The sequence below is a fragment of the Pantherophis guttatus genome, chromosome 3 (genome assembly GCF_059756535.1).
Source record: "Pantherophis guttatus breed Tessera chromosome 3, ASM5975653v1, whole genome shotgun sequence".
NCBI lineage: Eukaryota > Metazoa > Chordata > Lepidosauria > Squamata > Colubridae > Pantherophis > Pantherophis guttatus.
This window is the reverse complement of record NC_142065.1, coordinates 38,572,803-38,597,398: the sequence shown is the minus strand read 5'-3', so window position 1 is coordinate 38,597,398 and position 24,596 is coordinate 38,572,803. Positions and strand designations below refer to the sequence as shown.

Genomic DNA, 24,596 nt, shown 5'->3' with positions numbered 1-24,596 from the left:
CACCACTGACCATTCCATTAAGAGGACACATCCCTTAAACAAGCTGCCAGGAAAGCTTTAGACAGAAAGACCTAGCATAGCTTTCTTCAACCTGATGCATGTTGAGACTACTGGTCTTGGAATTTCCAACCAGCCTTTTGGAAAGACCTCAGGAGGCCTTTGAATTGGAGAAGGCTCACCTAGAAACTTCAGAAGGAGAACCAATATATTTCTTCCTGTCCAAATGACTCTCGTTAAGGTTTTACAGGAACAAAAGATAATGTTTTTAAAAGAAAAGACCCGGGCTACCGTGAGCTGCCTTTTGCATGAAATGTTCACATGTAAACAGAGGAGTGAAGTAAAATCACAGCTGCCACTGCATGAAGCTTTCTCCAATAAAGAAAGCAACTGGTTAAAAAAGTTGCAGTGTATCTACACTTAAGTTGACAGCATGCTATTAACTTCAAGAGATGATACAGAACTCCCTTATAGGATATATGAAGACCCCATGGCAGATAGACTGATGTATTAGAAATGCAAAATGTCATTTTTCAGGTTTGATTTCATATGAAGCCACAGCAGCTGCCTTCACAAACAAGAGAGAAGTAGCAGCAGACTTTCCAGAAATACCAACATTTTGAAGTGGGGAAAAGCTTTCCAAATATGTATGCAGGGGTGGCCTTCAAAATTTTAACAAGGGGTTCTCTGCCCAGTTGCTGGGTGAGTGTGGCCATGGTGGGCGTGGCCTAGTCGGCTTCCTGCACCACGCAGGGGTGGGGCATTTTTGCCCTCCCTGGGCTCCAGAGGCTTTTCTCGAGCCTCCAGGAGGATGAAAACGGCCTTCCCAGGCTCTGGAGGCCCTCTGGAGGCCGGAAATTTCCTGAACTTCTAGTAGGCCCATTTTTCACTGTCCCTGAGCCTCCACACTCACCTGTATCCAAATCGGGCCATGTGGAGACTCTGGGAGGGGCGAGGCAGGGGGGCGGGGCCAGCCAGGAGTGGGATTTGAGGGTTCTCCGAACTGCACAGAATCTTAGCTAGAGGTTCTCCTGAACCTCTGCAAACCCCAGCAGCCACTCCTGTATGTATGTATGTACAGTATGTATATATTTATGTTCATGTATGTACATACAGAGGAAGGAAAATCAAATCAGTGGGTACTGACAATTGTTGGGGCTAAAAAGATAGAATCGAATATAAAAACTGTTAGGCATTTTTTGTGCAAAGTCAGATATACAAAAGTTGTAAAGGGATAAGCTTTCTCTGCAATTCTGTAGTAGACAGAGATTACTTTTAGAAGTCTTGGTAACATGTAAGCTTATCATTCTCATCGTTTGGCCTGTTTTACAAAATAACCAGGAGATGGGGAGTTTTGTGTCAGTTTCTAAAATTCCTGGCTGATTATCTGACTAAGTCTAGATATAAACATTCGTTGAACACATATATGGTTCACACTGGCACATATATAGGAGAAGAGAAGAGAGAAGTTCATTGATTTAGCAGCAAGATTCAAAAGAGGGACATTTTTGGAAGAAAGCTACTTGCAAAAGGGATAGAAGCAGTGGTGGGATTCAGCCAATTCGCACCACTTCGGGAGAACCGGTTGCTAACTTTCTGAGCAGTTTGGTGAACTGGTTGTTGGAAAAAATCATTAGGGCAGAGAACCTGTTGTTAAATTATTTGAATCCCACCACTGGATAGAAGTGTCCAAAATTGCATTTCAAAATGAAAATGCTGCAGTTTGCATATTAAGCGTGTAAACAGTACATACTTTTAAGATCTACTAGCAGGATAGAAGGAAGAAAAAGAAAGTGTTATTCTAGGTTTCTGTTATGCCAAAGATTTACTTACTGTATTTGCATTCCTGATGAAAAAGTGAGGATTACAAGTGATGAGTCCAAGTCCCTAATCCTTTAAGCAAAAATCTCCTCATTTAGTATATTCATATGAAAATGTATTTAGATTTAAGTACCATATTTCCAGGACTTTTCCTTATATTAAATTTTTTAAACTTGTTCTTAGACATGTTAAATGCCTCCTTCAAAAAGTCTTTGCTTTGTGGTTTTTATGGTAACATATAGCTTAGGGGTTTTTTTGTTGGTTGATTTAGCGTAGCCTGAATCCTTGCATGGCTGTCAACATTGACACAATTTACCATGAGATTCAATTTAATATAATGAAATGTTAGAGAAGGTGTTAAATTTCTGAAGTTGTTTATGCTTGTCTAGGAGGAGGGAGGAATAACTCTCTCTCTCTCTATCTGTCTGTCTGTCTGTCTGTCTCCTTATTTTTATATTTTTTTGTACTTTTATTTTCTTTTTATATTTTTCTTAGTTTGTATTAGTCTTTTACCTTTGCGTTTGTAAATGCTAATAACATTATTACAAAAAGCAAGGACTCATTCAATATGCAGGTTTCTCTCTATGTTTCAAAGACCCCATTTTTGGACTTTTTGTACCCTTCCTCTCCCTAATTCCTTAGAATTTTGTACCCTTCCTCTTCCTAATTGTTTTATTATATCTTTCGTGGATTAAAAGTATAACAGATTAAAAGAATAATCAATGTGATTCTATGGGTATGTGTATTTGTACACTAATACATTAATTTAGCAATCCTGCTCATAAAGTTCTTTTAATTAAATCAAACCACATAACCAATTTGTCAGCATAAACTGGAGGAAAAAACATAAAACATAGATTAAATTAAGCTCTTGCTAGTGGCCATGAAAATGGTTTCTTAAGCTGGACTTATAGTACTGATCTCTTTCATTGTGAGATACTAGAGGTTGAGTATATCTGGTAATATGAAATAATGTATCTGTCTAGGCTATTAATTGATATTTGTATATTTACAAATATCAAATAATGCTTTCTCCAGAAAAAAACTAGAACATTACTTTCATCTGTTTATTCCATTTTCAGAATTAGTAAATAGTTCCCTGAAAAGATTCCAGAAGCAACACATCTGTTGTCTCACTAGAGGGCACCTGAGCTGTATTCGACTAGTCTTATGGAGGTTGCAGAATAGTCAGCAAACATTTATTATTCATATTTGACATGCAGTCATATTTGCAAATAAATAACCAGTGAAATCAATGTTCAGTAACTGAGTACTGGAACACTTGATGTCTGATGTACAATGACATGACTGGCTTGTGAGAAATGACATGTTGTCTTGCATTTGATTCTGATAGTGCAGTGATGCTTTTTATTTAAATGCTCTTGATACATAACAGTATAAAATACTGAAGAATATTTGGCATACACACAATTTAACAATTCATATCTGATGTCTGAGAAATCATTCTAGGGCAAAACTTACTTACATTTTATGGTTAGCTTTACAAGCTCACTTATACACATATCACTATCATTACCATTGAAGCAACTATAAGGGTTGCACTGGGGCAAGCCACATATTGAGAAAGCAGTGCTATTTACTATCTTTTATTCCCAGTACTGAATTCTGATCTTTCTTTACATCTCCAGTCTCCTTAAAAATGCTGCTTAAAATATCACCTTACATTCATTAGTTTCAACTAGTTGCTGACCATTTACATCAGGAGTGTCAAATTCAAAGCTCGTGGACCGGATCTGGCCCCATGGGGTGGTTAGATCTGGCCCGTGGGGCTGGCCTGGAAATAGCAAAGGACCTGCCCACAGTGGCATCCAAAATGGGGCATGGGGGGAACTAGTGTGTCCCCCCACCGCAGCCCATTTTGGGCCTGGACGGCCTCCTGCAACACTCTGGCAGCCAAAATGGGGCACAGGGGGGCTTGCATGGTCCCCCGCATCCTGTTTTGGCTGGCAGAGTGCTGCAGGAGGTGTCCATCCCATCTCCCCCCCCGGCCAGCCTGCGGAGGACAACTAAAATACTGATCTGGCCCTTGAAGAAATCCAGTTTGACACCCCTGATTTACATGCTGTGAAAGCTCAATATCCAACTATTATCCCAATTAAGAAAGGCTCCACAATTTCTCTCAAATTGGCAACTGATAGTCATTTGGTTGTAAACAAGACTAGAATGAGGTGAGATTATAGTACAGTGTTTCTCAACCTTGGCAACTATAAGACATATGGACTTTAGCTCCCAGAATTCCCCAGCCACCATGGTGGCTGGGGAATTCTGGGGATTAAAGTTCACATATCTTAAAGTTGCCAAGGCTGAGAAACACTAGTATAGGAGATTTTAGGAGAGTTAGTGGCAAAGAGTTGGATAAACACATTGCAAATGCTTCCAGAGGAAGTGAATTCTTTACTATGGCCAAAGGCCAGAAACTTAAAATAGCTTACGAACAGTAAAATGTATGTTCATAAGCAATAGATAATAAAACCAGATAACATAAAATCTGGAGAACCTTATTTGCTGCCACTCTTCTGAGAGCTGCATTATCAGTGGTGCTCATTTCTGTTGCCCCCACTACCTGCTGTGTTTGCAGATTATTATCTTTTAATATTACCATTCAAATCAGGGGTGTGAAACTCCTGGCCCAGGGGCCTTATGCAGCCATAAGGAATCATTTTCTGTAGCTCACAAGCATACTTAATTAGTCAGCATTGAAAGTGTTATCTAGCTAGTTCAATCTGGTTTGTATGACTCGATTGTTAAATTTTGCTTGGGGAAAAAACAACAACAAAGAATTGGAGAAAACTTAATCTCAATCTCCCCCCCTTAAACCCCCCCCCAATTATTTCCCAAGCAATGTATTAGCAGTCTATCATTGGCAAGTCAACTGCCTTTTAAATCTCTTTCTTAGTCTTAAAAGCATAAAGAACATATGACCATCTTCTGTTGCTGCACCCACAGCATCTCTGCGCAGCAATTTGAGTGGCCTGTTATTCTAACTCTGCAGCATAAAATGCCCTCCAGTCAAGTGAAAGGGAAGCCCAAACAACTCCCAAGTCCTCAGATATCCCTCAACTACTGCAGTCCCATTTATTTGTGATGTCTTTACCACCATATCAAATGCAATACAGAAGCATCTGGACTCAAAAAAGGAAGTTTTCGGTTTTGGAATGCAGTTTATTCCTTCCTTTAATTTTTGGTATCATTCCCACCATTTAGTTTTGGTATCATTCCCAAAGAACTAGCTATTTTTTCAGGAAGAATAGATAAATAATATGTCTGTAGATATTGCAGGAATGCAAAAGACTTTGTGGCCAAATGAGATGTTTTATTCTGTATAGGCAAATAAGAATAAGGAAATCCATCAGAAGGATATTTTCCGTAACAATGTTGCTTAAACTTGAGACTGAAAGCCTGATCCTTGGGCAAGTTGATTTGTTCATATACTTATTTAGGCTTCTTTGCACTTCAGTTGTAGCGGAAAAGTTCAAAACAATACACAGTAATAATATTAATAACAAACAGCCTAATGTGCTGCAAAAAGAATCTCCCATATAAACAAGCATTTCCTTCATCCCTTTAAGTTTTGCTGATAAAGCAAGTCTTGATGGCCTTCCAAAATTTCAAAAGAATTGGGAGAACCTGAACAGTAGGGGGAACGTGTTTCCCTAAGAGAGGGAAGGGTAACAACAGAGGCCTTTATCCTCCCTTCATAACAGAATTACATAAATTAGACAGAATGATATACAACAGAAACCTTTGGTTTTGCATTCAGGCACAGCAGTTCTATCTAAAGTTTCCTTGGTTTATGCCAGTCTTCCTAAACTCTTGGCCTCTAGATATGTTGATACTAATAGTTCCAGAATTGCAAACTTCTTTAACTTGATGAACTGTTGGCAGTTTTACTTTGCAATATAGAGGCCATCAGATTGGGAAGATTAGAACACAGTATTCTGTTAAACATGTTAATGAACATGTATCCAGAGGACCAGTCTTTTCACAATAATCCAGAACACTTAAAATATTCACTGTCTATTATCACCAATAAAACAAACACTGTAAGAAGATTTCAGTAAATTAATACATTAACTTTCAATCCATTCAAATCATTATATTATTACATTAAAGTTAAATTGATGGAGCTCCCATAACAACTTCATCAAAGAGTAGGGCATCTTTAGTATTGGCCCTTGAGTTTCCTCCTTGGATCTGATGGGTTCTTGGAATGGATTTCAGCTATGAAGTAGCTGCTTGGATTTCTTTCTTTGTGCCTTGTTTCTTTCTGGAACATGGAGTTGCTGAATGGTTGAAACCAGATGTAATCAAGGACCACAATTCCAAATTCATTTTAAATAAATGATTCTAACACAATTGGTAAGACTAACAGGCAAGTGGACCTGAGCTGGAGGCAGTCAACCCAGGACTGGCTTTCCAACCACACTCTCCTTCCTGTGATGGCAGATGTAAATCTGTGCTTTGCAACTGTTTCTAATTCACTCTTTTCTTTGTCTGCCAGTTGGAAGTTGAGGCTTTCATGTAAGCGTTTTAGACTCGCTTGAGCTGCCAGCTACTGCCAGAGACATTTTCCAGGAGACAAACAAGAAAGGCAGCTTTCTTAAACTGTTCAGAACATTATCCATCTCTAACCCATATGATCTACTCTGACTGATAACAATGCCACATTCTGGGAGAGCTCTTTTGCATCACTTGCTCTGTGATTTCCCCCTCCCTCAACTGGAGGTGGTTGAGGTGGAAACTTCAGCCTTCTGCATTCAACACATGTGCTGTAGCACTGCACTATGGAATAAATGAGGTTGTTTAAATTATTCTGTCATACTCAGAGTAATGAGGATAAAGAATACAGTTATAAATGTCTGGTTTGCCAAGACACTTATGGAAAAACCAGGTGTTTTCCTCCCTCAATATATAAAATGAAGAGGCAAGTCTTGGAAGTTCTTTTTAGAACTCATGAAGCAAGCTGAGATAATTTCAACAAAGGCCACATCAGTTTGTTGACTGGCAAATAACCACATTTTCTGTTCCTCCTGATTTTCTACCAGTTCACTTTATGTTCTCTCGTTGGTTCTGTAATAAGCATGAGTTGCCAGCAATTTTGGCATGGAGTGAAATGATTTTCAGGTTTTGAAGAACGATGGTTTGGGTGAATGTTTTGCCCTTTGGAATATCTTGTATTTAGAGGTCAGACTCTGAATTTGTGGCTCTTTCTCTGACTACAAGAATGATAAATGGCTCACACTTGGCTGTTTTGTAGGCCTTGTTCTTGAAAATGTCTGCTTTCTCTTTTATCGAGACAATATTCCTGCCAAAGAAGATAATATAATTTGGAATTCAGTATAGTGGTCCAAAGTTTATTTTTGGATAAAAAAAAAAAAATCTGACAGAACCGTTGGTGTTTGATTCAGAGCATCACACGGCTTTGTGGTCAGGATTGGTTGCATCTAATCAACATTACTTTATATAAGAAAGTCTATTAATCAGACCAGCTTAATAATACTGAACAGTGCAAAATATACCTTAGCAGCAGATCAGGACAGGAGAGTAGCTATATGCTAAATAGAAGCAGACAAGTGATGGGACCATCAAGTTGTTTCCTGCAAGATGGGTTCTGGTTTCATTTTATTTGAATAGTAGAGCTGGAACGGACCAATTAGGCTATCTAGGCCAATCCTCTACTCAATGCAGAAATCCAATGTAGATCACTGGCAGAGATTGCTGCCCTAAGAGCAAGAACAGATTGGACCTCTGGCCCCTCTAGTCCATCAATCTTCTCACAGTGCCCAACTAACTGCATAAAGAAGGCCACTAATCTCCCAGCAGGCCTTCAGATGCATCCCCAAGAGCTAATAGCCACTGATCTCCATCCAGTCACTACTTGGACACAATATGCAATAAAGGAACACTTTTCTTATTATTCTTTTTAGTTTTGGTGCTCTGCAAGCTACAGTATATAGCAGAGTTGGTGAACCTTTTCAGCACCAAGTGCCAAAACAGGAGCGCGCACGTGCATGTGGGGGAGTGCCAGAAATCAGAAGAGCAGCTCCCTGGCGCACATGCGCGTGCCGGGAAGCTGAGCTTCCGGTTTCCTGGTCTTCCAGTTTCTGGTATGCGTTGCATGCAAAGACCAGCTGCTCTTCAAAGACATGTGTGCCAAAACTCAGAAGAGCAACAGGCAATGGCTGGCATGCCCAGAGAGATGATTCTGTGTGCCACTTCCGGCACGCATGCCATAGGTTTGCCATCATGGGTATATAGAAACATGACATAAAAAGATACAGTTTGATGAACCCTAAAAAGATGTGAAATAGGAGTAACATTTACTACTTCTAGTATTCCAGGGTCTCTGCATATCAAGTAGCCTATGAAGAAGAAATTATTTATTTTCATGGTGTAAATCTGGAAACAACAGGGAAAAGCCCTTTAGGCCATAAAGGTTGATGAACTCATGAAATTGTATGTGTTCTCTGGCAGTGAAATTCACTATCATGCTAAAGGAATGTAAATGTACAAATGGATCTGAGAAATCACTCTCCCCCAAGCCACAGCTGGATTGCACATCAGGGACAACTCAAGCAAAACAATGAACTGGCACTGAGCAGAGAAAGGAAATGACAACTGGGAGCACGTTGTGGGCAGACTTTCAGAGCAGCTGAGGTGAAAGTGCAAGTTGGAGGCCATAGGCAGGCTAAAAAGTTGCTTCACGAAAGAAGCTGGGAAGAGAAGCAGATATTCCTACATTTGTTCTAAGACAGTTTAACCTAGTAAAGCAAAGTGGGAAAGAGAGGAAAAGGCTATTTGTAAGCTGCTATATTTTTCCTGACATATTGAGGCTCAACTATAGGAATACTATTTATCTGCCAATCATCCTAACATGAAAAATGTAACTAGCAATGAAATGACTATATCAAACATACACTTACCTTAAAATTAAAATACCTTTCTCTTAATGTTTATGAAGATTTTCAGTCATCCAGGTCATGGTTGTCCCAAAGGTGCTTTTTCACAAGAGGCAACTGGACTTTCTGGTTTTTTCTTTGAAGACGTTTCACTTCTCAATATGATGCTATCCAGTGTGATAAGCAGATCAATTAATGATATGATCAAGGAGAGTCAGAGTAGACAAAGGAAGTGGGCAGAAAGTCAGGGAATGGGTGGATGCACAGAATTAGAAAGATACATGAAATTACTTTCCAGCCTTGGATCACAAGTACCTGGTTACATCCCATATTTCCAGGTCATATCTAAACAGTTTTCTAATCTCTAATATATTTTGGAGGTAAGATGCTTCAAATAAATCTTCAATCTATACTTTTAAAATTGAATGTTGGTAACTATAAAGTTGATTAACTCTGGAGATGGAAGGACTACTTGAAAACTGACGCTAATTTCATAGAGATAGAAGGACATTTTTTTTATGTTGACAGAAGACAAGCATGATCTTGTACTGAATCAGGATAGGAGAGAAAGTTTAAATCTGAATTCTGCTGTGGTGCCATAAAAATCATGCTATTTTAAAAGAAGTCTTTCATCCTGATACAAATAGTAATTGGTCTTATGCACAAATTTTCACTTAAAGGGAAAAAACTTATATAATCAGGTGAGGAGATGCTGAACTAGACGTCTCTGAAAGAGCTTTTAACAATTGCTGTTATTGCAATTACTAATTTCTGGCTTCATTCTTCAAAGATGTCCTTTAATATTTCTGATGTTTTAATGCTTTGTGTCATTTTGTAAGCCTCAATTTTAACTAACATTAAGAACATTGTTATTTTTTTCCTGCTTAGAATCTTTATTTCCCTCTAGTGTCCAGTTTCTAAAATCACCACTTAACTCAGATTTTTTTTCCTATGAGAAGGTGTTTATTTTTTATAGTTAATTTCAAAATCTTAGAGTAAAAGTTAATATTCTAAATTAATATTATATATATATATGTATGTGTATATGTATAGTTGAGGAAAGAAAGTTTGAATGGGAATTCAATTCTATGACAGCAATTTAAGATTGTTACAAGCAAAAGAAAGGAATATATAGTATATTTGTTTGATCAGGATTAAAATAAGAATTATTTCTATAAACCTCAGGAAACCATTTATGAACTTTTTGTTAACACGCAGAAAGAAACGACATTAATTTTTGGATTATGAATGTGTAAAGGGGGATTATGGAAAGAACTGAATTATGTATGTAATTTTTAAAATTTTTTTTATTGAAAATTATTAAAAATTACAGAAAAAAATATAGCAATATGGATAGAATTGCAGAGAGTGATATAATACATATAGAGTTTTAAAGCATCAATTTTCGCCTAGAAATAGTACAAACCTCCATTAAACCAAATCATCAAAAAAGAAAAGATTATCCAGAAGAAAGAATTCTCAGCTGCCATGCAATATTCCTATAAATATTTACCCACAGTCACACTAAGATTATTATTTTACATTCTTCTTAAGATTTCTTTTTTGCAGCCAAGCATACCACTGGTCCCAAGTCATATATAGCCCCAATTCTTGTCTATCTCGCAAAAGTCCGGTAAGCTTGTCTGCCTCTGCACAGTCCATGATCTTTGCGGTTAATATAGCCTCTGATGGGATATTTTTGGATTTCCATTCTTGCGCAAACGAGATCCTGGCTGCAATGATGATGTGGAGAGCAAGATACCAATTAGATTTATTTAAGTTCTCTGGTTTCATGCCTAGTAAAAACGTTTCTGGGTTCAATTTTATCCTACATCCTATGATTTCTAAAATCCATTTTTGAATTCTGGTCCAATATTCTCTTACTCGGGGAGAAGTCCACCAGTTGTATGTAATCTTATAGGGGTGGGAAAATATTAATTTGTGTGTACTTGATACAAGGAAGAACAGAAGCTGTTCTGTTATTCTTTTTTAAAATATTGGATGCTTGCTTAATATTGAGATCACTATAGCTTTAAAAGGAACCAGAAGAAAGTCTGAATGTAGCAATTCTAGATTTAGATCAGAGATAGTTTGTGACTAAATAATTGATCTTTTGATGTTTTGCTGCTCCTTGAGCCATGACTGAATCTCTAAATTCTGCAAAGTAGTATTTCCATTTGTTCAGAAAAAATTCCAGGGGTGTGGTTTTTGTATTATTTTCCTCATATTGTTCCAGGAGAAGTCTGTTATGTCATGTAGTTTTGTCTGTTCCAAAAATCTGACTAATGTAATACCATACACTAGAGTGTTATAAAGACCACAATTAATGGATTCTCTGGACAGTGAAAAAGAAAACAAAAAGTTTATTCTGGCAAGTGAAATAACCAAATAAGAAGAAAGGTTATGGGGTAAAGGAGCAATAAAATCATATTCTGGGCCTCACAGATTTCTAAGTCCACATCATTAATAAATATTTCTAAAGAAATGAGAATATTCACAACTTTGCCAAAAAAAATCCTTTAATTATCTATTTTTTGTCTTTCATGTATACAATAGTGTGTGTGTGTGTGTGTGTGTGTGTGTGTGTGTGTGTGTGTGTGTGTGAATAACAGAGGTCTTCAAACTTGTCAGCTTTAAGACTTGTGGACTTCAACTCCCAGAATTCTCCAGCCAGTTACACTACGCTGGCTGGAGAATTCTGGGAGTTGAAGTCCACAAGTCTTAAAGCTGACAAGTTTGAAGACCTCTGGTGTATAATATTCAATCTATTATAATAATATAACCATACTTATATTCTTTTCCAAAGATCCCAGGCCATATGATAAGATATGAGCTCTATCAGTTGTGCTACTATTTCATATTTTCTTCCTTAACAGAAGTGGTGCAGAGAGAACATGAGGTTTACAAATGGGCAACAGCAGGATCTGACATCTGACCCACCCAGGAAAAAGTCTGCGGGTGAAGCAGCCAACTGCAGAATCAACGTCACATCTGGAAGCATTTTTTGGTCTGAACTATGGAGCAGATTTGTACAAAGAGCAAGATAGAAGCTTCTCCATACTGGGAAATTCTACTGGATTATTGTGTCACAGATGGCCCCATTTGGCTGAGAGCCTCCTGTGGAATTTAAGTCACATAATTGTTGATCTAACTAGAAGTAATTATGAAAACTTGAAAGTAAAAGAGAAAGGAGGGAGTAGGAGGTTTGGTTTTAAGGCCTTGTGATGGTAAATCAGGGAGAATCTGTCTTTTTATGACATAAAACAGCCTATTTGAATCAAGATGGATTGGAAAGAAGTGAACATGTAGTTTCTAGGAAAGGTAAAACAAATCCAAACTCTTACAAATATACTAAACAGATAAACAAATGCTGTGTTTTGTAGGGTTACAAACAGCTTGTCTGACCAGGATTTCTAGTAGTTTTCTTAGATAAATTTTTGATGCCTGCTAAAGCAAGTGTCTCTTTTTAAACTTTGTACAGGACATTGGTTTTCTAGCTCTGTTTTTGGCAGAGGGATACATAAGGAGAGCCAGAAGTAGTGAAGTAATTTTCTGGCAAGATGAAACTTTTCTTGCAACAGCATTTGGGTTAAGTTGCAAGATTCATTCATGTATCAGCTCTTTATGTATCACTGTTTTATTAGCACGTTGTTAATCATTAAGGAACAGACCAAAGGAGGGGCAGGGTAGACTACATGATTGTGGGGGCTCAGAAATGTTCTTGCCAGTTGGATGGAATGCCAGGTGCAAGTAGTATATAAACTGTAGCAATCTACATAATACGTTCTGACATCATGGACCTAAAATGCTAAAGTGAATCTCAACCCTTTTAGATAATTCCCTCGCGTAGCTGCTAGAAACTGTGACAGATGAATGGGAAATGGGCCTGGGATATTGGAATAGAGAAGTTAAAGTAGCAGAGATTCACTATAAGTGGTGGTTGTCATTATTTGCAGGTGGTTGATCAGGTTTACTTTGACAGAGTTCCAGTTATAGACAGATCATTGAGAGATAATCTTACCAACTGCTGATTATTTGGATTCTTTTTGGTTTGCAGATCTTGATGACAAGGACAGGATGAGATGACTGATCAGTTGTTTGCTTCATTCTTTGCCCTTTCTGGCTGATAAAATTTGCCAGATTAGACTGAATTCATGATTTTGGGGTTGGGTGATCAAAACATCCTTGAGAGTCGGATTTATCTACTTAAAATTTTACAATTGCTGCCTAGTTAAAGGAATAAAACCTTCCCTGAACACATTATAGCTTTATAGCTCCTGCTGCCTTAAGAAAATTCAAAACATACTTAAAGATCCATCTCATCCTGGGCATCTTTTTTTGAACTATTACCATCTGGCAGATGGTACAGGATAATAAAAACAAGGACAAATAGGCTGAAAAACAGCTTCTATCCCAGAGCAGTAACTATATTGAATTCTACTGTATAGTGCAATATTAATGCAGTATCAGGAGTTTTCAATTCAATTGTATGGAATGCGAAGGATGTGTGTTTGTGTTTTATTTTTATAATTCTAATGTACACTGAAGATTTAATTTCGTTGTACGAGGTGAAATGACAATAAACTAAACTAAACTAAACTAAATTTATAGGCCAGCCTCAAATATACAATTGCTGGACATGAAAATTGAAAAGGTGGTAGTTCACAGCTGTAGATGCATCTGTATAAAAACCCAGAGCCTTTCTAGAATTTAGTTCAGAACAGGACATTGATACTGGAAGCCAGATAAGAGTATAACCTGCTATTTTTCTTGGCCCTTTCAACAGAGTGAGATGATGTTGGTCATTATATCCTCCTGGCTATTCCTTTCTGTCAGACGTGCCAGAAAGTGATGCTGAAGAACTACTGTTAATAGTATTATGTCCGTTATGTTATGTTGATTTGACATCTATGTGAAACTGCTAGGACTGATCATTTGGAGTTCATGGGATGCCATTAGTATATTGACTATACCAGTAGAGCCAGTTTGGCCTGAGTGACTTTAGGCCAATCACTCTCTCTGTCCAACTGACCTCAAAGGTTTGTTGTTGTGGGGGAAAATATGAGGAGGAAGGAGTAGTAGGTATAATATTTATATACCTTGAATTACCTTGAACCCCAAAGTACTTTTTCCGAAAGCTCATCCAAGAAGCTTTTTCAGTTCTGAAGAAATCAAGAAAGTCCAGTTGTCTTTTGGAAAAAGCACCTTTGGGACAACCATGACCTAGATGATTGAGAATCTCCATAGACCTTGAAGTTATTTCTAAAAATAATAAAGGTGGGATAAAAAAGTCTACAAAATAGATAATAAGCTTGTTTTGAAAAATCTGTATTTGCTATCAGTTGCTTGCCAGAGACTATTTAGGGTGCTGGTATTGACTATTAAAGCCATGAACAGATAAAGGCCTCATTTTCTGGGGATGTCTCTCCTATTATGAACCCATTTAGCTGGATCGATAGAAAAAGTCCTTCCAGAGATGCTCCTGCTGCAAAAACATCAGCTATCTGACTATGAGAAACGGCTTTCTCCCAGGTGGGGGAGTGACTCGAAGAGGGACTTTTAGCTCCCATTCTCCAATATTAGGACAATGGTAAAATGCTTAACAGACTTTTGTTAATTATTTTATTCTTTTTTTTTTTTGCTTATTTGATTCATTATAATTTAGATTTTAATTGTATAGTTAGGTTTTGTATTCAATCAAAAATAATTAAAAATGTATGCACTTTTCTTAATTAAAAAGTCAAAATTTCAATAATCCACATTTTAAAAACATCAAGTCTATTCTAAAATTGGAGAAGGGAATCTATTTATCATCTCATTTTGTTAAATAGTTTTTTTAAATGATACCCCTTTGAGGTTTTTCTAGTGCTAATCAGTGGTAGGCACTATATTCATGTCTTTTTAAAATTTGGCTTAAGGGTCTGACTCAAGTCTGGTAGCTTCTGATTCAGCTTGAATCAAGATGGATTATTTGCTGAATCAGTCAAGTGTTCTGAACTGAATTTTATGATCAATGCAGGGCCAGAATGTAACTAATTATGAAAAAAACCCCTACATTTAAAACCTCATCAATCAGCCAAAAGATGTACGTGGAATCAGCTTAGTTACAACTGAAGGTACTAATGTTATGCCACAGTCAACAATTTTTTTGTTAAGTTTAGCAGGAAGATTTGATTTTATTCAAAGGTATAATATGTCCCACAATTTCCTGTGATTCCTAGACTGATTGGAGGTTTGCATTTATCACGAGCTTCTCTTAGAAGATGTACTCCTGAACATAAGCAAAAATGCTGAAAGAATATTGAATGATAAGGTTGCAAAAAGAGCCCATTATAGTGGACGTAGACAGTGGTGAAATGCTCCGAAGCCTGCTACCGGTTCGCTGCGCACATGCGCGGTGCACGCCAAACGCACGCTTTGCACACATGCGCACTGCAGGCGCTACTGTACAGCGTTGAAAAAGGAGGCTTAAGAAGCCTTTTCTAAGGTAAGTAGAACAGCGAGGGGGGGGGAGAACAGCTGTGCCGTGCGATTTAGATTCGCTAGAAAGCAGGATTTCCTGCTTTCTAGCATATCCTGAATATAAATTGCACGGCACAACTGGTTCGTCCGAATCGGTAGCATTTCACCCTTGGATGTAGAGTAGCTTAGCTCCATTATTTCTTTTATTTCTTTTATTTATTTATTTGTCGAGTATGTATTAGATAATATATATAAGTATAAGCATGAATTGAATACATAAAATGAATACAATTAAAGGGAACATTAGGACAGGGACGGCTAGCAGGCATTCATTATATTTGAAACAAGCATCAGATTTCATTTCATTCAGATAGACATTCATTTAATAGTTTGCCAAGTAAGAAACAAACCCACAGACAGGATGTGAAGACCTTTGCCTTCCTCTTTCTTTCTCTTGCCATTTGCCCTAGTAGTCAAAACAGCTAATAGGTGTAAAGAGATGACACTATTGCCAACATTGTTAAATCACCCCAGGATCTGCAGTGACCTATGGCAAACTCATAATATAGGCAAGACCTTGTATCAGCAGTGACTTCTCCAAAGCAGATGGTATTCATTGGTGACAGGAAGCTCTGCAATTGCACAAGGTTTGACAAACAAGGATTTGACATGCTGAGTAATTCTAAATCTTTATCATTTAGACTGAATGTACTCTAAGCATAGGATATGAGTATTTCACACTCAGTGAAGTTCTTCTGCTGGTCACTATTTGAGCCCCATCAAGACATGACATCAGGCGATTTATGCTTGTCTTCTCAATCTCCTGCTGTCCAGAGAGCAAGTACCTCCCTGAAGTGTACTGATCTTTTGCAATCTTAAAGAAATATATCTAAAAAATGCATGAAACAAATGTTCCAGTTCTGAAGTGTGAATACATTTATTTGTATTCTTGTATTCCCTCTTTGTGTTATGTTAGAGTTGAACAATGTTTTGGTAGCTGTAGGGGTTATTGCACAATTTTGGAAGCTCTGAGGATCCCAGTGGGTGGTATGAAGATGCAGATTAAGGGATGTCAGTTCATATATATTTACTTTGTTTTCTATATTTTAATCTTACATGATGGTTTTGGTTGTTTAGTCTCAAAATATGTGGCAGTTACTTTTGTTGATTGTGATAGATGTGCCTTCCGAGAGCCACAAAAATGAGTTTCGGTCCTCTTTAAGAACTATATTAATTCATCTTTTTGTGTTACTGTATGAGTACCAATGTATTCTACAAAAATATATATAAAATATATCGATAGGGTTTTTGTAAATAACAAGGGAGGAAGGAAAAACCCTGAGTCCAAATCTGACCATCAAAATGCATATACTGGGTAAATGCATGCTCTGATGAAAACTATATATCGTTAATTAACTATATATCGCTATATATAGTTAATTATATAATGAATTATATAGCGCTAATTAATTAATTAGCGCTATATATAGCTAATTATGATTTCCTCCCCATTATAAATACTATAAATTATCACAATCCCGTACAACAGCAGAATAAAAAAAAAAGCAAAAAAAAATCAACTTTGTTTACAGAAGGCTGGTTTTTGCTCAAAGTACCCAAACTACCCAAATTGATTGAAATGTCTTTAGTTTAAATGGCAAGTGGAGGAAGTCTGTTTGGAACTAGGTCAGATCAAGGCAGGCTTTAGCTACACTGCCCTTCACTCAAAATCATAAACATGAGATTATTCTTGCTGACTTGATTCTTATGTTCTGCACGTGCCTCTGATCTTTATGACAAGAAATTGAAAATAAATGTAATTTTTGAAGTAACAATATTTATTTATTTATTTATTTAAATTTATATACCGCCCATCTCCCGAAGGACTCAGGGCGGTGAACAGCCAAAGGTAAACACACAGAATACAAAAATTTAAGAACAGTTTAAAAAACATATTAAACAATTTTGGCCCAACACTTAAAATACCCCTTTTAAAAATCAAATTAAAATTAAGCAATTGGAGAAGTTAGGCCAGCCCGGCTTGTTGAAATAAAAAAGTCTTGAGGGCCCGGCGGAAAGTACGTAAATCCAGAATCCCCCGTATCTCCGGGGGGAGCTCGTTCCAGAGGGCAGGTGCTCCCATGGAGAAAGCACATATATCTCAGAAAGAATAATCAACTGATGTCAGCCTTCCCAGTTGTACAGCCAGATATATTGGATCATAACTGTCATCATCCCAAACCAGCATGGCAAAGATTGGGAAAGGCTAATAGATACTATTCAAGTTTTTTAAAAAAATCAAATTGCCATTTTGAATTACTAAAGGGATAATTCACAAAATCACAAATGTACATTGCCATAATTTTGCTGGCTCTTCATTATGATATGCCAAGCAGTGGTGGGTTCCTCCCGGTTTGGCCTGGTTTGGCCGAGCCGGTAGCGGTGACGATATGACATCACCGAACCGGTTCTCTTTGTTCGGGAGCTGGGCCCTCCCGCCCCCCTGCATTATTCTTACCTTTAATTTGGCCCCATCCCCAATCTATTTTCTGCCTCCCGAGTCCCAGCTGATTGGCTAGAAGGAAAAAAACTGTTGCCACGGGGCTTCAAAGGGCCGCCCTACAGCTGATCAGTGTTAAAAGGCAGTGTGGTGGTAGACCAGTGGGCTCGAAAAACAAATGGGTAGACTGGTGCCTCCAAAAACAAATGAGTAGACCGATGCCTCCAAAATCAAATGAGTAGACCGGTGCCTCCAAAAACAAATGGGTAGACTGGTGCTTCCAAAAACAAATGAGTAGACCGATGCCTCCAAAATCAAATGAGTAGACCGGTGCCTCCAAAAAACAAATGGGTAGACTGGTACAGCTCTGCAAGCAGTTAAAAACCTGATAGACCAGTACCTCTGCTAAATCCTAAAGAATTGTCACATGACCATCAAACCACTCCCACAAAATAAGCCACGCCCACAGAACCGGTAGTAAAAATTTTTAGAACCCACCCTTTGATGCCAAGGTATAGAGTACGTTGCAATAAATACCACAGAGATATTTAGAAATACTATTATATGCAGAAGCAGCACTGTTGACCCGTCATGGCCAGCACAACTGCTTATGCTTTTTACTACTCTTTGCCAACTTTTTTTAAGCTCAAAGAATTTTTTTTAATCTGTCAGAACTATCTGATTGGCACTTATGTATTTGCCTCAAAAGCCACCTCTGACCACGCATGGTTGCCAGCCTTTATATAACTTATGTATCAATGTTGTAGTACATTTATAGAGTAGCTAGTTATCTATTTATTTAGGTTGATGTGTATGTTCAAAGGTAAAGAGACAAATTCTGCGGAGCAAGGAAGTAAGAACTGAAGGAATCTTCGTAATCGCCTGGTTCCTATTTCAAGTGTAAATAAATAAATAAATAAAAATCCTTAGCCTAGATTTCTAAGTTTTAAAATAAAAGGAAAAACATTAATATCTAACAATACAGAAATAGAAATTAGACATGAAGAGGTGAGAATAGACAACTAATCAGATAGTTGAATCTGTCCTTTTTCACTGATCCCCATCTTAGTTTAGTATAGTATTATTATTTTTTTACATTCAGTGCATTATATTGTTATTTTTCTAATACTTTTTGTACTCAACTCTTTCCTGGAAAACAAAAAAATGGGATTGTTATTTTTAGATATCGTTCTCTTTTTTTTTTGCCTGTAATGTTTTAACAATGAGTTAGAAATATTCCCATTCTATTTTTATCACAGGCTTCCTTCCTCCTTTTTATAGTTTTTTAAAAAATATTTTTTAAATTCATTAAGTTTTTTCCCTCTTAGGATTATTTTTGCATAACACTCTTGTGTTCTCATTAATCATTTCTCTTGGAAAAGAAAAAAAATGTTATTTTTATTTTTTTATGCTTACTTAATGGGTTTACTTAATGCATTAATAGATTACTTAAATGTGTTTCTTAAAACCCACAAACGTACAAATCTTTTATGCACTAAAATCCTGTCATACATAATTATTTATGCAGTATTATGTTTTGTTGCATATATATATATATATAACTAACTTTTAAGTTAGTTCATGTAATTTCTTGCAAAAAAGTCTGAAAAAGTCACCTCTCTTTGTCTATTTTACTACCAGGAATCCATATTGGAGGATTATTTAGAAACTTATGCCGAAGTCCCATTGATTACAATGAGCTCATTGTAAAGTTGCATTGACTAGGCTAAAACAGAATATGTCAGAATGAGCTAGCTATGGGACAAACTCTTGGTTGTGAAGCTATTTTTGAAAAAAATTTGAGCTCTTAGATTTCTTTTTGCTTCCCTTTTATTTCCTTCTATTTGCTTTTTCCTGTAAGATACTCAGATAATTTCTAAACATTTTCATCAATTATTGTTTGGACCACCCCGCTGTTTTGATTCTCATGAATTCTACATTTTAGAGAATCCAATCTGACTCGGGACTAGAGGTTTATTCTTCCAAGCTTTCGGACTCATGCTGGAGCCCATCTTCAGGGAACTTCTCTCTGTCCGAATTGTGTGCACTAGGCTGCTCTATGCATTTAAAATGAAAATGTATGAGCAAATAAAAGGGACACTCTTTTATTTGTTTATACATTTTATCAGCGGCTCCTGATATTGGAATCCTCAGTATCAGGAGTCATTGCAGAAACAGTCCTGTATGAACTAGAACACGGTGCATTCAAAACTACACACCTAAATTTTGGCACTGCTATGTAGATGACACATTTGTCATCATCAAAAGGAATGTGCTAAAAGACTTTCACACCCCACTGAACTCCATTTCCGGGGCATACAATTCATAGTGGGGGAAGAAATAACTAGACAATTGCCATTTTTAGACTGTCTTATCAACAGACAAGAAGATGGAAGTCTAGAAAGCTAAGTGTATCACAAGGCTGTCAACATTTTATGCATTCTGAGTTTCAACAGTAACCATCCACTGGAACCTAAAAAAGTTGTGTCAAAAAAGTTGTGTCATTACATGGCAGTGTGAGAACCCACTTCAGTACCTAACAAACAAAACAGCTGGACAGCAGGTACCTATATGAACAATTCAGGCAGAATGGGTACCCACAAGCTTTTATGACAAGATGCCTGCACAACATGAAGGGCAGACAAAGGAAGAAAGAAGGTACATGAACAAATAAATGGCACCTCATGCCATACATCAAAAACATTTTGGAAGCAGTAGAATGCAATTTCTGAGATCTGCAAGTGTGCATCATCCACCACCCAGATAGTACCAGATAAGGACAAAACATGAATTACAAAGATTGCTTGGAAGTAGGAGAAACTTCTAATGTAATTTATCAGATTCCCTGAATGGATTGCCTCTGTGATATGTAGGACAAACAAGGAGGAAGCTAACCATCAGATTGCAAAAACAAAATTAAGCCGTTAGATGAGATCACCCAAACTTATTGGTGGGCATGCATTCAATTTTGCAGTTACTAAGATTGTTGACTGAGCAGGGACAAAAATAGCCAGAAGAATGATTGTAGCCTGGGAAATGGGCCCCTTGTCAGTCAACAGGAGTCCTGATTTACCACCAGCTTACCAGGTACTTAGGAGCTGAGGGCATGGCAGCACAAGGGAACAACAATCAATGACTTAATAGCCAGCCATCAAGACCCCAATTAATAACTAAAAACCACACACAATCAGGCTCCACATAAAAACTATGCATAGAATAGCCCAGCGCATACATTTTGGAAAGAGGGAAGTTCCCTGAGGATGGGCTCCAACACAAGTCCAAAAGCTTGGAAGAATAAACCTCTGGTCCTGGTGACTGACTCAGTTTGGCTCGTGCAACATTATCCTGGAACGTGTATATTTGTTTTCATTCTACATTTTGGATCCATTATGTGATAATTATAGATAAAAGCCACTTGATCTTATGTTTCAGTGCAAACTGTCCACATCTGATGCTTAATACAAACACTGCTTTATGTTTTCTCCAATATTAATTCATTATAGTGTGTGTATATAGTGTGTTTTTCTCTATATAATCAGGAGTGAGACATTAATTCATTAACCTGGCTTTTGACTTTATTTGATTTAATTTCAATAAAACTTTCAAAGGTTTCACACCTCTAAACTGGCCATTTTGGTGAAAAGAAAACTTCAGTTTCACTAGCTATGCATTCTCTTCTGATTGCAATATAAACAGATCTCTCTCCTATTTACTTATTTTATTCCTTTCTTGAACAATGAAGTTAAACATTTTGAATTTTCTACTCCTTCCACCTCATTTCTTTAGTTTTTGTGAATTATTTTTTTTAAGCATTAACCCTCTATCCCCAATTTAAAAATTCCCAAATGTTTTGGAATCCCTTGGAGGAAATTGCTGAAGGGGTTAAATTGCGGCAGGAACCCTGTTTCTCCATCTCAAAGTGCTAAAGTTGAACTTCAAGTTTCTAATCAAAAGTTGAAACCAGATGAGAAAGAAATGCCAAGATTAATATGAAAAGTATGTTAGCGAAAGATCAAATGAAAGAAAAAAATGAAAATGTTTTCAATTGAGCAGCGTGTTCCTTCTACAGCGTATTTATGTAAAAGCAAGCTGCATGAGTGCCTTTCACACACAGGTGGCAATCAATTCTGCTTTGAGGAGTGGGACATAGACATTAGATTATGGTATTAATACTCTTAACTCTCTCCCCACCCCAATCTTCCTAGGATTTCTCTTGATATGATGTGACAGAAGCAGATGTTTTTAAGATTATTTTTATTTTTCTGCAACATGAAAACCTGTTTACTTATAATATTTGTGATCCACTTTTTATCATAAACAATGATTCCAAAAGTAAAATTCAAAAATCAGTACAGATAGTCCTTTCAACAGTTCATTTAGTGACCCGTTCAAACTTACAATGGCACTGAAAAAAGCAACTTATGACTGTTATTCACACTTATGACAGTTACAACATCCCCACGGTCATGTGATTAAAATTCAGAGGCTTGGTATTTGTATTTATGATTGTTGCAATGTCTTGGCATCACTTGATTCCCTTTTGTGACCTTTTGATAAGCAAAGTCAATGGGGAAGACAGATTCACTTAACAACCCTGTTATTATCTTTATACTTGCAGTGATTCCCTTAACAACAGTAGCAAGAAAGGTCATAAAAAGGGGCAAAACTCACTTAACAACTGTCTCTCTTAGCAATAGATATTCTGGGCTGAGATAATGGTTTTAAATTGAGGATTGCCTGTAAAAGACAATAAAATCCCATGTGTTGCGGCCTGCAGAGCTGGCAGCAGAGTCGGACAGTGAGGAGGTTGGGAAGGAACAGGGGCCAGTCCTGGAGTCTGGGGAAGGCTCGGACGAGGGCTCTGCATTGGAGGCAGAGAAGGGGCCAGGATCATCTGGGAGTTAAGTGCTGCCTCCAGAGCCAGACATCAGCGAGGCAGAGGAACAGGGGGACCCTGTTCCCAGTGCGGGCATGCGTAGTGCTGCCAGAAGGCAAGAACAGTTAAAACAAAAGAGACAACTCGGGAGTAGGGCTTGAAGATGATTGGCCCCTCCCATAAGACATAAAAGAGGAGCAAAGGCACATGAACCTTTTCAGGAAGCAACGTTGTTTGTTCTGATCGGTTTAAACTCTGAAGCTCCGTTTTGACTCTGTGCTTCATGTGGCCTTGCAAAACTAATTGCCAATTAGGTCTTTGGCAGCGTGGGTGGGTGCTTATCAGTCTTATCCCGAACGACTGTGGCAGACTTCTGTCAGACTCTTTACCAACTCTTTGTGAATCATTATTGGCTGTCAATGAACAATAATTCACAGCCATTGAAATAAAAAGAGGGGTTTTGGGACTAATCGTGTGCTTTTTACTGTCTCAGGAAGCCTAGGTCAGAACACCATGAAAATCTAAGAAGCTAAAAAACAACAACAGCTAAGTGAATGGAACACCAAGTGAAGCAGTAGAACTAATATAAACAAAAGTCTGGATGAACAAGTAAATCTTCAGCAAACATCAGAATTTTCTAAGAACCTGAGCAGTCAGTGGAAAGATATCCATAAATAGAGAGCTATTACAGAGATGTATGGACTCACTATACCATAGCTATACCAATGGGTAAAATCATAAGTAGAACCCCCCACCCTGGCTAATGTCCTTGTATGGGTTGGCTGCTAGTAAGAGAGGCAGTCTATTTTAGATCTGAACCAATTCATAGCTGTAATCACTAGAATCTGTGTCTTGAATTAGACATCTTTCAGAACTGCTGTTAGATGATCCCACTTAGCTGCTTCCCTTAGAAATCTAGTAGCTGCATTCTACATTTTTCAAAGATAGTTCTATGTAGAATCAATAACACACATAAAAAATCAAACTACTGCTATCATAGAATAAAGTGGCAAGAAGATAAGATGAGCTGTATAATAATACAAAACCTTAAAATAATTGACTTGAATATGTGGTCAGAGACATGTTTGAAAAATGAAATATGAGACCACTGAAATGACATATCTTCAGTCTTATTTAAGATGAATACTGGAACTGATGCATAACTGAACTCTACATGCTGGAAAATATTTGACTCCATACTGGTGAACGTACTGTAATTCCTATCATCTAGCAATTGGGACAGCACTTCTCTTATCTGAATCTATGTAAATACAAGAACATCAAATCAATCCTGGGCCAAGACAGAATACTTGAGTGGAAAGAAAGAGTCACCAATTGCTATTTATTATATGACAAGGTTATATTTATGTATTAGGGAGAGTGGTAAAACAATGACAGTCAACATGGAAGGCTACTTTTCTACTGAATTGTTTTCCAAAACAATCCCATGAGGTCATGAAATGTACAGATAAAAGTTCATAGAAGGAAATAAAAAACACTTTTAACCAAATGGTATATTTTTTTTCCAATGATTTGAAATTTGTAAATAGAAATTCACAAGCAACTGGGAAGCTAGTCGTGGTTAAATTGTTAAGAAATAGGTTAGACTTTCTAGATGCCAGAATGAATTTTCGCTGGTCTTCCCCTAGAGTTTCCAGAACTCTAATTCCCTTTACAAAATACCCTTTACCTGCTGCTGTGCAATGACAAGGCAAGATTTCACAGAAGAAAATCAACAAAGAGTCTTGTTCCTAAACTTCAAAACTATGAGCAACATGGTGTCTCTAAGTATAATTGATGACACTAATAATGAATGAAAGAGTCTGTGGGCTACTTAAAAGATTAAAATAAAGTTCTGACTAATGACATAATAATGCTGTGCTCATCTACAATATCTTGTTGATCTGATATTTTGTAAGTGTTAATGACTTTTGCCCTACCCTGGATGTATTAGACATGAATAATCATATTTGTGGATAAATGAGGTGAGCATTATCCCAGCCAAGTCACATTTTTAAAA

At 37.3% G+C, this 24,596-nt stretch overlaps 2 long non-coding RNA genes across 2 annotated transcripts; one reads left to right on the top strand and one right to left on the bottom strand.

Moving 5' to 3' along the window:
- Positions 1–3,158: 3,158 nt before the first annotated feature.
- Positions 3,159–9,572, bottom strand: LOC148114554 (uncharacterized). Its single transcript, XR_015733014.1, has 2 exons — positions 8,763–9,572; positions 3,159–7,144 (listed from the first exon to the last, which is right to left on the bottom strand). It is a non-coding gene; the product is annotated as an uncharacterized LOC148114554 (long non-coding RNA).
- Positions 9,573–15,774: 6,202 nt separating this feature from the next.
- On the top strand, positions 15,775–24,086 carry LOC148114553 (uncharacterized). The gene is made up of 2 exons (XR_015732855.1): positions 15,775–15,847; positions 23,070–24,086. It is a non-coding gene; the product is annotated as an uncharacterized LOC148114553 (long non-coding RNA).
- Positions 24,087–24,596: the final 510 nt, after the last annotated feature.